At 44.4% G+C, this 14915-nt stretch overlaps 2 protein-coding genes and 1 long non-coding RNA gene across 3 annotated transcripts in view; 2 read left to right on the top strand and 1 right to left on the bottom strand.

Annotated features, from left to right (window-relative positions):
- Mib1 (E3 ubiquitin-protein ligase mind bomb 1) overlaps window positions 1-14915 on the top strand; it is a 369291-nt gene that overhangs the window by 59204 nt on the left and 295172 nt on the right. The window lies entirely within an intron of this gene.
- LOC143897439 (uncharacterized) overlaps window positions 1-14915 on the bottom strand; it is a 188004-nt gene that overhangs the window by 37962 nt on the left and 135127 nt on the right. The gene's annotated exons all lie outside the window — the stretch shown is intronic.
- Window positions 4648-6129, top strand: LOC143895794 (uncharacterized). Its single transcript, XR_013256466.1, has 2 exons — window positions 4648-4997; window positions 5130-6129. It is a non-coding gene; the product is annotated as an uncharacterized LOC143895794 (long non-coding RNA).

The raw sequence follows: 14915 nt of genomic DNA on the forward strand, positions 1-14915 counted from the left end.
AACACGGACAACACGGGCAGAATCCTAACGCGGGGAATGCGGACGCGGACGCGGGTCCGCGTATGCGGGTTGCGCGATTTTCCGAACGCACAGCTCGCGGGGCATCGGACTGATCGACTCGCCGTGGGGTTAATTTCGTTGCTCGCCGATTCTGCGCGCGATGTGTTGAAATGGCGTTGATGATGTTCAACACGCGCGGCCGAGTTCATTAAGTTTGACGCCCACACCGCCTGATTACGGACGAGCAGATTTAATCATCGCAATTTCACGGTCCGTCGTTCGCGGTCGGTGTTATCGTAAACTATCAGAATATTCCGGTACTATAATGTGCGTACCGGCCGGCCCGATTCGAAGATCTATTGTGCGCACGGCGACGCGTCGAATTAATTTAGCGTTCGACGAGAGCTCAACTCGATCATTAATCGCGATTAATGTAATCGATTCGCTTGTTTTGACGAGCGCGATTAATTACGTCATTGACGAATCGTGTTTTGCAAATTAAAAAACGTTCTTCGAAACTTGTTAATGGAGAAATTACACGTGTGAGCGCGATTCGTGTCGATTCGTTACCGCGGCGTTCGCGTGCGATGACAGTGTGCATTTTCGCAGACAATTATAATAGGACTAGAAGCCTGTCCTTGGCGGCATAGATGCATCGATTGCACGCATTTGCGCCTCTTTCTTTCTATCTCTTTCTCTAGCGATATATGTAGCTTATGCACGCTCGGTTCGCTTGGCGTATATCCGCATTTGCATGGCTATGTAAATACACATTATAATGACAACCGGCCGGTACAGTATTGCCTTGGCTACACAGCTACGCTCCCTCACGGAGCAAACACGAGAACGGACCGTTACTCTTGCTTCCCGGAAGTAAATCGAAAATCTCACGAGGACGGAGGAAGATGCAATCTTCGGGTTGCTGTCTTCGGTGCGAAGGGGAAAATAGCACGCGATGCAATAATTTCACCATCAAGTAACGAGGAGAAGCTGCGATAGGTAGCTAACTAAAATATTAAATCGCTGTCAAAGAAAGTTAGAAGAACTTCCGCAGTAATATATTAAAATTGTCGTACAAAAGGTTTTCAAGCTTTCAGATGAATATCCGTTAAATTACAATTTTTACTTTTGATTTGCATATCTACTTTTAATTTAAAGTTTTTCTGTTTTGAATTTTTAGTAAAATGTTGTATGACATCGGGTAATTTTAATAGGTGTCTGCTTGCGCGTAACATTATACTCGAGAATAGTTTATTATTATTACGGACTTCTGTGTGTTTAGCAAGAAAGGGTCTCGTTTTAAATTATCATACATAATACCTATCACGCGCACTTATCATTCTGGAAACTTTGACTTTGGCAAGTTAGATACGCGAATCTACATTTTTCCCCGAGCGGGACACTTGCGCTCGCTTATCTGCATTTTTTAAAGAGGGAAGCGCGATACTTAACGCTTCTTATCTTCGATATACACGGAACTGCACACGCCGGCCGAAGTCAAGAATATTTAATGGGGCGTGGAGAAGCACCGGCAAGCGCGCAAATAAATTTCGCGGTGAGTTTATCGTCTGTGAAAATGTACTTTCGATTCCTCTCAATTTCACGAATCTCTCCGGCGCATTTTCGTATCGAACGCAAAACGAATTTTTATTGTTACGCTCGGCGGGGTAGAATGGCTCGCGCCGATCGTGTTACTTCCAGGAGCTCGTTCGATCCGCTATCCGTTCGGCGTCTCAGTTAGCGATCCATTCCGCGCGGGATTCGCGTCGCCGTGAATCACCGTTTGATCGGACGACGGCGATTTGTCGTTTCGTTTGCTGACCACAGATCGCCGGAAGAATGGCCTCGGAAGTGCTACCCGCTGAAGTGTCCGTCGATTCCATTGGACTCATCCTTATATTTATCTGCCTCAGGTTTTTCAGTCGTTTCGACGGGTCGTCGTGAACTTGCTTGCTGGCGAATTCAGATAGGAGGGAGCAGGGGAAACTCACTCGCATACATCGAACAGAAACTGTTTTCCCAGCGAGCGGGAACCGGTAGAGCATGCGGATCCGCGAGGTCGCACAATGTATCTTTCCTTTCCGTCCTCCGTGCTTTCACGAAAAGTTTTTCCGCACGCCAGCTTCTGGGCAACACGGCCGGACGGACGGCGACAAAACATCTATCCGCGTCGTTGACGTCCGCGTCGGCGTCGGCGTCGTGTGCGAGCATCACGAGCGCGACGCGTGCGAGTTTTCTGTTTTGCCGGAACTACTTTCCCGGAAGAGCTTTTTGTCTCATTTCTGCCCCTTGCCGTTTCCTCTTCGTCCGCGGTATCGTCGTTCTCTGCTTCTCTTTCTACGAAAAGAGAAGCGTCCCGGTGAGTTCAAGAAAGTTGTTCCATTCCTGGCGCAAGTATGACACAAGTGAATCCACCGAAGCTTCCCGTGAAAGAGCACGGAAATGCTTTTTATCCGCGTTTCTGGCTTCCCTTCCAAGTCGCTCAGACGTCCTATGTCTTCGTGAGAAACCGTCGAAACCGCGTATTGCACGTCGATGATTGGTTTGTTGAAATATAATTTACGTACACGCCGCGGTTTACTATCCGCGATCAAAGAAGTATCTGTTTTCTTTGGTTTTTCGAGGAATCACTGATGATACACCGCGGACTTTGTTCGAAGAACTTGTTTGCCGCATTGTCGCTCGTCGGAATTCGCGCAGCTTTAAATTACGTAGCGTGACATTTGCTGTGTTCGCATCCTCCTTCACGAGACTAAGATATCGTCGCGCGAGGTGCCTGGCTTACCGAAGTTCCATTTCGCGGAACTTGGAGTAGCTCCGCTGCCGTCGATGGGAATGAGGCGGGGGCGGCCAAGAGGCAAAAGCACAACTTTGCGAGACAGTACAGCCGGAAGTTCCACGCTGAGTCTGGCGAGAATTTACTTTTGCCGGTTGTTTCTTTCTCGTTCTTCTCTCAATCCTTCCATCCGTTTTCCTTTTTTGGTTTATTCGATTCTTTTTTTTTCTTTATCTTTTTTCTACGCACCGCCGATCGTACAATTCATCTTCGAAAATTCGTTTCGTGTCATAGATAATAATTTTCACATAGTTTTGAATAACTCGGGGTTATGTACAGGCATTGCATGTATGTATACTCGGTTAACGGCCCGCAGATTCGCGCAATTACGAGTTCTACTGCTCCGCCAATTTGATCGCGTGCGATCGTCCAAATTACCTCGAAATGGCGCGCAGAACTACCGTCCGCGATTTACATGTAAATCGCGGGAACACGGTGAACAGTCTTCGTATTCTCTCCTATCGTTGCCGGTTATTCTATTTGTCCCAACGAGGTCCTCCGTCGAAGTGTTATAGCGTGCGAATGGAAAAAAGGGATATGCTCCTTCACCGTCGCCGCGTCGTAGAGAGATCTTTTCTCGCAATCGCGCGATTTAACGCTGAATACTCCGCACGTTAGAGCGCGGCGTTCGTGCGGAGTTATCACCGGCGGTGATTTGCGGCGCAAAGGATTCCGGTTCGCGGTCGTTATAGAAATCTAGGACAAGTTTTAGAGTGTGAGCGACTCTAGAAATAAGTATTTAACCTCGATCCTTGCCATATCCAACTATTCTAAATCCAGTATGCAAGTGGAGTAGATAGCTGATAGGAGATACCAGATAGCGAAGTGCAGCGTTGCATGCATCTACCTGCGACGGGAGGGAGCTGCTTCGGGGACGGGGAGCGAAGAGAACCGAGACAGACTCGTTCGAAGTAGCCTGAATGGACACGAAATAGGTCGAGTCGATGTTGCCTACGTGAGCTGCCTCAAGGAGAAACATTCGTAATGCTCGCTTTGAGGGCAGATATCGGTCGCCGCGAAGTAACCGGACGCGGAAATAAAAAAAAAAGCGTGACGGAGGTTACTTAGCGATAACGTATCGGTTTAATGCGTTCATCGCCAAAGACTTTTTTTGTTAACGTTGCAGTATTTATCCAAATTTCTTAGATTTACATAATTCTCTCTCTCTCTCTCTCTTTCTCTTTCTCTCTCTCTCTCTCGGTATACTGTAATGAAAGCGACCTGAATAGTAATCGGTGCAAGATAAACGGTGCATTTTGTTGTACAAAAAAGAGGTAGAAAATGTGCTTTTTCAAGTTAGAACGTTCCGCTGCGAAACCTTCGAGAACCTTCCACCTAGAAGAGTCCGTTGTCGAGCTATACACAGTATCGTGAAATCGCATTTAAACTTATCGTCATTTTACAAATGTCGCAAGAAGCAGACAGTGAAGCGGAAATAAAAGGGACCGGGGAGAAGTCCGTACTTCGTGGAGATCGTGATCCGAAATAACAGTCACTTCGATCCGCGTGGCTTAAGTTCCAAACTTCGGAAATGGTTCTACTGCAGATTGAACCTTATATTATCTTCAGGCAAAAGGATAACGATTTCAAGTCTGGAACCTTCACTTTCTGAGGGTCGCCAAGTTGTAGAACGATAAAGACGTTAGGAAATGTCGAGTTAATCTCAAGAGACAGTAGAGATTTCGCGCACGTGCGCAAAGAAAGAAAATGGCGGGACATTAGAAAACTAACATGAAAGTCGTACAGTTTTAAAGACGAAATCTTCTGTTATAGAATTGCTACGGTATTCTAGTGTGTTATATTATATAGCGTTTTTCACTGGGAGAACTAGTGCGCACTGAGTGCGCACTCGTCATGGGCAACGTGTTTCACTGGGCATTTCGGTGCGCATGAAAACGGTGCGTGCTGTTTCACTGGAAAGTCTAGTGCCGAGTTTTCGCACTTTAGTGCAAGAATTCGGCACGAGCTCTGAGAGACGGTGCCAGTTTAGTGCAATATGGCTGGGCGGGATGCACGATTAATATTTGAGCTGTTAGATTTGCTTTCATCATCATCATCATCTAGCAGTGATGAAGATAATTTTTTACAAGAAAAAAATCCGCGAAAAATTCCAAAGATTGCAAACTTTCTTCAGGTAGTACATAACCTTACGGATAAGGATGTAAGCATACATATATGTACATTTTATTATCTTTATAGATTATAATTTGTATTATTATTGTATTATTATGTAAAACAATAATATGTTTTGTATAAATTAGTATCAATATTACAAATAATTATATTATTATAGTTTAAAAGTCATTTTCGCGTTACACGAACAACAGCCTACAAGATAATAGAGATGTATGCACATTCTGGATTCTATCCATCTGATCGGAGCAAAGGAGGTAGCGAACCTACCACTCCAGAATTGGATATTTTGTCATTTTCACAAATTCTTTGTAAATTATCATTGATGTCCGATAACTTTAAAACTCATGAATCATGGATCTTTCTTGGAATTTCAGTAAAGACATCAATCAATCTTTTTCGTGCATCACATATATCCTGTAATGTAATTGCAGGAATATCGTGCCTATTATATATGTATATATATATATATATATATATATATATATATATATATATATATATATATATATAGCATGTATGTCAATAATTATTAACACTAATTTAAGAATTAGGCGAGTAAAGTATATATAAATTAAAATTATTTATAAAGATATATAAATTTTTAGGTTGCTGGTTTTCCTAATGTGATTGGTTGTGTCGATGGGACGTCGATTAAAGTTCGAACACCAGCACATAAAATAAAGTCCACTTACGTAAATAGGCACGATATTCCTGCAATTACATTACAGGGTATATGTGATGCTCGAAAAAGATTCATTGATGTCTTCACTGGGATTCCAGGAAAGATCCATGATTCCCGAGTTTTAAAGTTATCGGACATCAATGATAATTTACAAAAAATTTGTGAAGGGAAATTTCATATATTGGGAGATGCGGCATACCCTATAAGGGAATGGCTAATGATTCCCTATAGGGATTATGGAAATCTGTCCGATAAACAGAAAAAATTTAATAAGAAGTTTTGTGCAACACGAGTACTGATAAAGCTTTCCATATTCAGAGCGACAAATATGCACAGAACTGCACTGAGATGTTTAGCTGGAAGCGCAAGAAATTCGCACTTTCAGTGCACTCGGACAGTGCCATCTGAACTCAACGAGTTTTCGGTGCGCACTCAGTGCTATCCAGTGAAAAACGCTATTAGTTTGTAAATTGTACTTCCCTATGGCTGCTCTCGATCCTCGCCGCTTTCAGGATAGAACCGCGTCGTTTCTTAAACTAATACGGTAATCACCGTCGCGGAACGATCGTTGATGCCACGGCCGGAACGACAGTGGCGGAGGCAATGGCTGCGGTCGCCGGCATTAGGGGTTTTAGGGAGGATTTGCAGGTTCGAGGGCGCAGAGATGTAGGCGGGCAGAAGAGGGAAGCAGAATGGAAGGCCAGCTCGGGATTTTGGTCGGAGGTCGGACCGAGCTTGCACTGTTCACGGCGATTAATTCATTGCCGCTTACCGCATACCGCTTTTTGCTCCTCGAATCGCTTGCGTCCTACTTGCGTCTGCCTTTCTCGATTCCCTTCGTCGTCCCACGCGCGCAGCCTTCGTTCTTCGCTCCGTTGTCCGATTCTATACTGCCGCGGCTATTCGAAACAATCTCGGTGTTTTCTTTCTCAGGCACGTATCGCAAGAACGTGGTCCATGGCTGGCTGAAGCCGCGTTAAGCCGAAAGTGGTGGGAATCGATGCGGCCCGCTTGCCTGTTTGCCACTCGCGATGCTCGTACACACACGCGTGCACACACGTTGAATTTAACCGTTCGCTTTACTCGTGGGAATTTGAAATGCAAAACGGAAACGCGAGCGGACGCCGATAGCGCAGGCAGGCTGCCGCGTGGAATTTTCTGTGGTCGCGACGTCCCCGTGCGCTTTGCTGTCGGCGGTGGTATCGATGTGGCGCGTTAACACTTTTTGATTTCGCCGATGCTGTCGCAATTGACGAGAAGTTGATTGGTACAGCGTGCAAAAAGTGCCCGTGTATCACGCTGTATTCGCTGATAAATATCTATTGTTGTATATATAAGTCTGGCGTATTTATTCTCTACAATATTTTACTTGCATGTACACACACATTTATTCTTGCGCATTGTTTCTTTCCCTTTTCACCGTTATATACTTTTAATTATACGAAACTAAAATTATTCACATTCTAGATTAAATTATAATGAAGGAAATTATCGAAAGTAATTTTATTACTTTACCATAGATAATAGAAGGGTTAAGGATTTTTTTTTCTGCAGAACTTGGACGGATTAGTATCGATTTCTCTCAATGGTGTTCGTATATCTCGATAGAATTTTAAGGGCGTAAAAGCGGGGCAATGAGAAAACGCGCTTTCAACGACGTATCCGTCAGTCGCATTATCGAGCGTAACGAGGAAAGGAAGGGGGAAGAGAGGAGGGAACCGGGAATTACGGTTTCATCCATCGTGCCACGACCAAGTCAAAAGAGAGATTTCCGGTAATTTCCGCGCCCTAAAACGTTTCCGCCAATGGCGCCAGATATCGCGGAATAGCGAGTGTGGCACGACGTGAGTTTCCTAAGGCCGCTGATTTCTATGAACCGTGATTTATCGCCTTTCAGGAGCCCTTTCTACAACCGCGCAGCGACGACGACGTGATTCGGCATCGAGCGAAGCGTGAATCATTTCAAAATTTCTCGTATTCCGTGGCGAAAAAAGCGCCACGATTCTCCTCGTTTCGTCATTTTCAAGCGCATCGACCCCCCGATAAATTTACATCGTCCTGATATTTATGATATCCATAAATAAATAATTCCGGGACGCGCTCCATCCGAAATGTGTCCGCTGGACGCATAAATAATCGACGACAGAGGATATCAGTTTTGTAGAACGGGACATCCATCGCGATCGGGGAGCTATCGAACCTTATTTTTAAATATAAATAAACAAAGGCTGGTTGCCCAACCAATCGTTCGTCCGGAAGGCGATGTGCGAACTCGTAACGAAGTCGCGCAATAATCGCGATCAATTGATTTGACGTTAATGGAATAGACGTTTACGATGTGTCAGGTTTGCAAGATTGTTGGACATGTTCATAAAAATAATCCTGGTAATTGACAGTAAAAAAACTGTGGCAACAAATATTAATTTTATCCCCATAATAGCCGTGCCGTCGTGCTTTTTATCACTTCCCTGTCCTTTCGCGCCTTGATCAACGTATACAGCCGCCATGGCCCTTCGCGTCATTCGCGCGCCCTGTTTCAGCCCTACATTGCGCCCTTCGCAATCTTCTCCCTTTTCACCTTTTTTTTCTCGTTTGTTTTGTTATCGTTATTTCGTCCCTCCCCGTTTCGTCTCGTCTATCCGCTACTATCTCGTTATTCTTTCCTCCCCCTTCGCCTGGTCTTTCGATTCCTGGGCAAATATCTCGGTTAGCCTGTTGGCAACTTCAGCTGAACGGTGCAATTTTTCACCTTTTTATAGAAACACCCTCGATAAAAACTATCATTGAACCATATTCGTCTCCCAGGTGGCTTTGTGCACAGGGCTTTTTAGCCTAGCATATTGCTGGATCCACGCCGGAGATTTGACAGAATAATGCAACCTTATGCACAATCAGTCTAATGACAATGGATTAATTAATCACTGCGTTGGAACGCTCGACGTACATTGGAGAAAGTCGGTCGTTAGGGAGATCGATTTTGAAGTTTCTATCTAAACGTGTTTCAAAGTTTTTTTGTGCTTGACGTTTTTATTTGCGCGAATATATCCTGTTTCGTATAATATTTAGATCACAAAAAATGCAAGAAAATTCATCATTTAACTGTCTATAAATATATCGTCAAGTCGTATCTAAAAATACTGTTTTACATTTTTACATAAACCGTCATTTTATATCAATCATAAAAAAAATCCAAAAATATTAATTAATTTAAACGTACTTCAGTTTCTTTGGCTATTGAATTGAGGTAGTATCAGGTAGTCTAAATTAAAATATGCAATATTTTAAATCTTAAATTATTGATTTTTGCGGAATTACCGGTCTCTGCGGATCGCGCGCGGGATTTTATACGGCACCTTCAGGGAAATTGACTCGCAAAGCGTACGTACTGTTGGTACAAAGGAGATTCATAAGGCAGGACTGCGGAATATCTCATAAGATAAACCAATATTATAAATTATTCGGATCCATTTCAAGGAGCCGCGGCAAAGGCGAAGCTCCGAGCGAGTGGCTTCCGCATAATGCGAAATGGTATAATAACTGGCACGAAGGCGACCTTCCATCAGCCGCTGCCATCTTGAATTTACGGAAAAATTATCTTATCACCTCGCTCTTCATTTCACGCCACGAAATGAATCCCCGACCATTTTCGAAGACGCGTTTACCTTCGTCGGACAAAGACTTAGTGGTTCCGGCAGACGAGAAGCGAGATCGAGAGAACGCATAAATTTTATTGCCGGTCTTCTATTATCTCGGGACATATCCCGAATGAATATAAACCGCCGCTCGCGAAAAATGACATGCTTGATAAGACGGCCTCTTTAAGTTACGGTGTTGAGAAAAGCGCGTCGGAGCGCGACATCCATTGTCCGTGGCAAGAATCCCACCCATTGTGCATCGAAATAGTATCCGATGGCGGCTTTAACGAATCTTCAGACACCGAAGTAGCTTCTGTCTCTCGCACGAAAGCGATTCTAAGACCTTTAGATACCGCGGACGCTGTTGCGGTGAATGCACATTGAACGGCATTCAGTTAACTACGGGGCAGCTTCTCTCGCGGCTTTGTAAGGGAGGGAGGATTTCTCAAGATAGATCCTGCGGAGAGGTCGGCCAATGCCGCCACAACACCGCAAGGTTCAACTCGGATGGTCGCATGGGGATTTGGGGTTTTACGTTGGTCAGGTTGCACCAACAAGCCTCGAAACCTTATCTCGAAATCGCCGCTGGCTCGGGCCATCCTATAGGATCGCCCCGACAGCTGCTCCGGTTCGCCGCGATTAACGACGGCTTATAAAACCAATGTTCCTCCGTCTCAAATTAGAGTACGAAGTACGGCCAGCTATCGCGAAACTTTCCGCTGGATCTGGAAATTGGATCCGCACCGAACTGGGAGGAGGGGGGGGGAGGAGAGCGCGACCCAATTATACGAGAGGTTCTATCTCGGCTGTATAAGATTCGTTAACCGGCCGAATTATCGCTAAAGAAAACTTTGCGTCTGTATATATATCGCGACAAAGCGATATACAGTAAACGCGTCGCCTGGAATCTGATTAATCTTCGCGAACCGATTCAGGGCTAATGGCAAATATTGTCCTTCCGTCCGGCACTTTTGTAGTCCTTGATGCCGCGCGAGAGCTTCGAGTACACCGGGAAAGAGTAGCGAACGGCTGATTAAACAGCACGCCGCATGTTCCGCCTCGAGTAATTAAAGAACCCCCCCGGAGCCTCCGGATCTCGAGCACGCCGAATAAACTTCGTATCCCGGTTGCCAGAAACGAGAGGTATTTACCGACACTGCAAAGACTGCGGTGTCTATCTGGTCCCACTCTCCGTTTTCTTCCTATCACCTTGGCTTGCCGCACGTCCTCTCTTTCTCTTTCCGCCATTTCTGCCTCTCTTATCCGCGCGCGCGAGAAGTTGGATTAGATAAGTTTGCCGTTTAGCTAGCTGCGGATGGGCTTGGCTTAGCTGATCCGTGCCGAGTCTCTCCGATTTCGGTTTTGTTTGATTTGCCTCAGTTTGGCGCGAGAAACGAAGTCTCCCCGGCTGTCTGTGAGAAGTGCCGTCGCTCAAGTGGTTTCCGGCCTGTTATTGGCCCGGCAGTCTCGCGCGACGTCGCGTCGCGGGTTTTCCGCCTGCGAACTTTTGACTTGACGAATACCCCGGTTCCTGTCCCGATACGCCGTATTCAATTTCCATCGATACGTAAGGGCCGTATTGCGCGGTCTGTGGAAATCTCGGAGTTTCCCAATACTCGGATTGACCGGGTGTAGCGTGTAAAACAGGGTCGCTCACTCTATCGGATGTATAGAGTGAATTTGGTTTCATTGGCTCTAACTTTCTAACTTTTTTACCATTTCTACGCACAACGAGCGAATCTAAATATCCATCGACTTTTTCTAGTCTCGTCTTAGTTCGTGTATGATATCATCGAACTTTACAATAGCAGTTTACTTTTGAATACTTAGAATAAATGTTATCGATGGAATATTAAATATGAAGCAGGTAGACAAAACTCTGTTTTATCGAATACGAAATAAGAAAGAAAAAGAGTGGTAGCAACATTTTTCTCTTTTTAGAGAATGCAAGATTATGTTTTGCTTATATTTGCTATATATGAATATGCAATGAAACAAAGAAGTAAGAGCAGTCAATGTTCTAAATTTCTATACAGTACCGAACATGAATGTTACATTTTCTTCTCTATTTTTCATGTTTTATAATTTGTGAGTTTGTTTACACGTTTCTCGAGGTCTCATTAAAGAAAGACGTTAGCGCAATTAATTTATTCCACGATCGAGTGACTAATCTTCTCGAATGTCGATTTTAAAGGCGGCTACGTGTAATTTGCGAAAGTACTAAAGGAATCCAGTCGGTTGTCGAGCAACGGGATTACTCTATGCTAACTAATCCCCGTGTGGTGGATCCTGCGAAGATGTCGACTTAATTTCTCGGTCCCCCGAGTAATTTGTTCCGGATAGCGGCGGGCATTAAGTAGATGTAGACCCATCTAGGCTCCATGACGGGCTTCCCCTCATGTCTCACCGCGCTTCGGCAGCTGAAAAGGGGTCTCAACGTATCTGCGAAAGTGGGGGACGAACGATAGCCAGGAGTAATTTTACGGGGGCCGAGCAATCCACCTTACCATGACCTCTCTTCTCTAGGACCGTCCTTTCTTATCTTTCTCTATCCACCTTCGTTCTCTCTTGTCTTCCGTTCGCCCGTCGCCGCCTCGAGCTCCTTTCCCTTCTCGTATAAGAACTTAAGTGGTTATTTTCTCCGGAGATATGGGACGTGCACGACGAGCGATGAAAGCCCTCTGTAGGACACAGCTCTGTTCTTCCCGCTAACAGGTGAAGATAGCTCGCGTACGCCATCGCGAGTAAACCGAGCACCGAATGTTATGTGAGATAGGGATAATGTTTCGTGTTTTTACCAGTCTGAAAATACTTTGCGCAGTCCTAGACACGATGTCGTCTCTCGACTGACATTGTCGCGACATGATAAAATGTAAAGCTCGAGACATGCAAGGATTTGCTAGAAATGTCACAAGAGTATAATAAGGTGTAGTATTTGCATCAGGGATGTCTTGCGTGATGACATTGCGTAATTTTTTGTTAAGAAATCCTGGATTTATTAGGTTTGTTATTTATACATTGTTTTAATTCAAACTAATTATTGTTCACGATAGAATCATCGTGTTATTGTTATCATGACGGAATAATGCGATCTTGGAAAACGAGGCTGAATACCGTTAAATCTCGTTGACGAAGGTCGACCGACATTTAGTTAGCATAATTACTCTCATGTAGGCCAAGCGCTATCGCGGCGAATCTCCCGAGGTAGTGATAAAGCGTGAACGGAAGGAGCCTAACGGAGGTCAGGGAGAGACAACAATGAGAGAAGCCTCTTATCGGATTCGCAGTCGTCGTTAATTAGAAGGTTTACGGCGGGAGGCAATATTCGGAAAAAGAAGTAGGATGGAAACGCGCGAATGTGTGCTGGCTGTTTCGCTAAAACATACATATTGGCAAAAGGCTCATTGGCCGCGAGCCCAAGAGCGGATGTTTTCGCGGTCTAACTACGTTACTAATTTGATGTTACGCGAATTAAAGTTAATAAATAACACAGTTTGCGCGCAACCTGAATGCTACCGTGTTCTTGTGACCGGTAATGACTGGACATTACGTCTGCAAAACTAATTCCTTCGGTATAATAGCGAGGCTGCGCACGCCAAATCGTTAACGATGCCTGGCTCCGTATCTGCTTATTTTACACATACACGTGCGTAGTGGCATATTGATTATGTTTCTTTTTATCGTTTCCAGATTAGCGAATAGCATCCGTATACTTACTCAGAGCTGAATTAGATATTATCTTGGGTTTGATTTAGAATTTAGAATCTTTTTTGCAAAACAAAAAATACTGAGATATTTTTTAAATTATATAAACGGTTTAAAATTTTTCAAAAATTTTACGAGAGGAAAAAGCGCGATACATGATGCGCCTCAATGCATCTTATGCATGGAATAAAAGAGCTTTTACTTTTCCTCTTCGTAATTTTGTTTGACTTTATATCTCTTCGGGAAATAATATTAAAAGTAGTAAACTCGATAATCTTATTCTTAGCTAGAATTATGATGGAGAAGAGGACTACACAAGCTATTGCGATAAAAAGTTCTTGTAAAACTGTATTTATGTGAGTTTCACGTCGACTTTACACTGATGGGAGTTTTAGTTTTTAACATTATCCAGGTTACAGCGTCATGCCTGAGAGCATTAGGAACTTCAAGATCCGCGACGTTTGCGGATTTACCATCGCCGTTGAATTTTAATATTTTAAAGCAAACGGATAACGCATTATTCATAGCAGGCGCGGCGCATAATGCGTATTCATGACGATGAATGATTAATTCGATTATTACGGGCAAGCGTATCGACAAGTGCATCACCGTCGTCGTCGGTCGAAGAGTAATTACGGGCCGCGCATTTCAAAACAGCCCGGTTTCTTGCATATTAACACGGCTTGTGCCGCGCGGAGGCAGGAACGTTAATAATCACTTAACGGGCTTTAAAGTTACATCACGCCAGCCTGGCTAGGAGCTTAGTTTTGTTCGAGATTTATGGGCCGCGCGCAGTTTCGAGAACACCCCAACGGTGTTATAGGTATACATGCGCCGCCATTTCGGGAGAGCCCGGTTTTCACCATAGCTTTAGCGGATACGCACCGGAACATTCATCGGGATTAGTACCACGGAACGGTACCGCGTATACGTGTATACTTGCCATGCGGATCCTGCAAACATTTCCGTTAATATATTAATTCTCAAGTGTCGCCGAAGGAAGCCGACAGGATGCAACAAAACGTGCACGGGTTCATTGTGTTTATGGTTGTCTTGAAGTTGGTTTTGAAAATCAATTATATATTTTCAAAATATTTTCGTAATGTTTCCACGATCAATTATCTAAATTTTGCATCCATCAGAAAACCTTTCAATTTATAATGTATATACACAAAATATTCTCGAAATGGTTTAAACGTGTTTTTGCAACACTCCCGCGATTGTTTGCCTCTGGGATCTCTCACGGTGTCGAGCGGTTTCAAGGGACGCCGTATTTACTTTCTCGAAAGAGGGAAACAGGGAAGCGCTAGCTGCGTGATATGTCAAAACGGATGCTATGTAGATCGCCGAGTATCCACATCGCGTTTTCTTTCGACACTACGCAACGCGTCTTGAGAATTCAACGAGTACCACAAAAAGGGATCCCGTGAAAGAAAGTCACGGTTTCGTCGGCTAGGCGTTTCGCATGGATGTGAGATGATGCATCGCGGACCGGCTAGGTAAACGTTGCATTTGCATCTAAAAGAGTCTGCCAGTAGTTTATATGAAAATGTAAAATGAAAAAATATTTCACATTGGATCTCTTCCGCGCTATGTTCTCTCTTTCTCCCTCTCTCTCTCTCTCTCTCTCTCTCTCTCTCTCTCTCTCTCTCTCTTTCTCCCTCTCTCTCTCTCTCTCTCTCTCTCTCTCCTCTCTTCCTCCCCTTTTCTTCTTCGTTCTCTGTTCCGTTTCCTTTCGATCTCACTTCTCTCTTCTAAGCTGCTTGGCGAGCACTGTCTGCACGAACTGCACCACAAACGTAGCCAGTAGAATCAATTTTCTTCCTTCGCTGGGAGGAATTGGAAGGTTACCACAAATATTTACCCAGACCTATTAAAGGCACGCAACGCGCCGTCGCGGAAAACGATTGGTAGTCTGCAA

Source organism: Temnothorax americanus, unplaced genomic scaffold (assembly GCF_048541705.1).
Source record: "Temnothorax americanus isolate GAGA-0224 unplaced genomic scaffold, ASM4854170v1 Scaffold1, whole genome shotgun sequence".
NCBI lineage: Eukaryota > Metazoa > Arthropoda > Insecta > Hymenoptera > Formicidae > Temnothorax > Temnothorax americanus.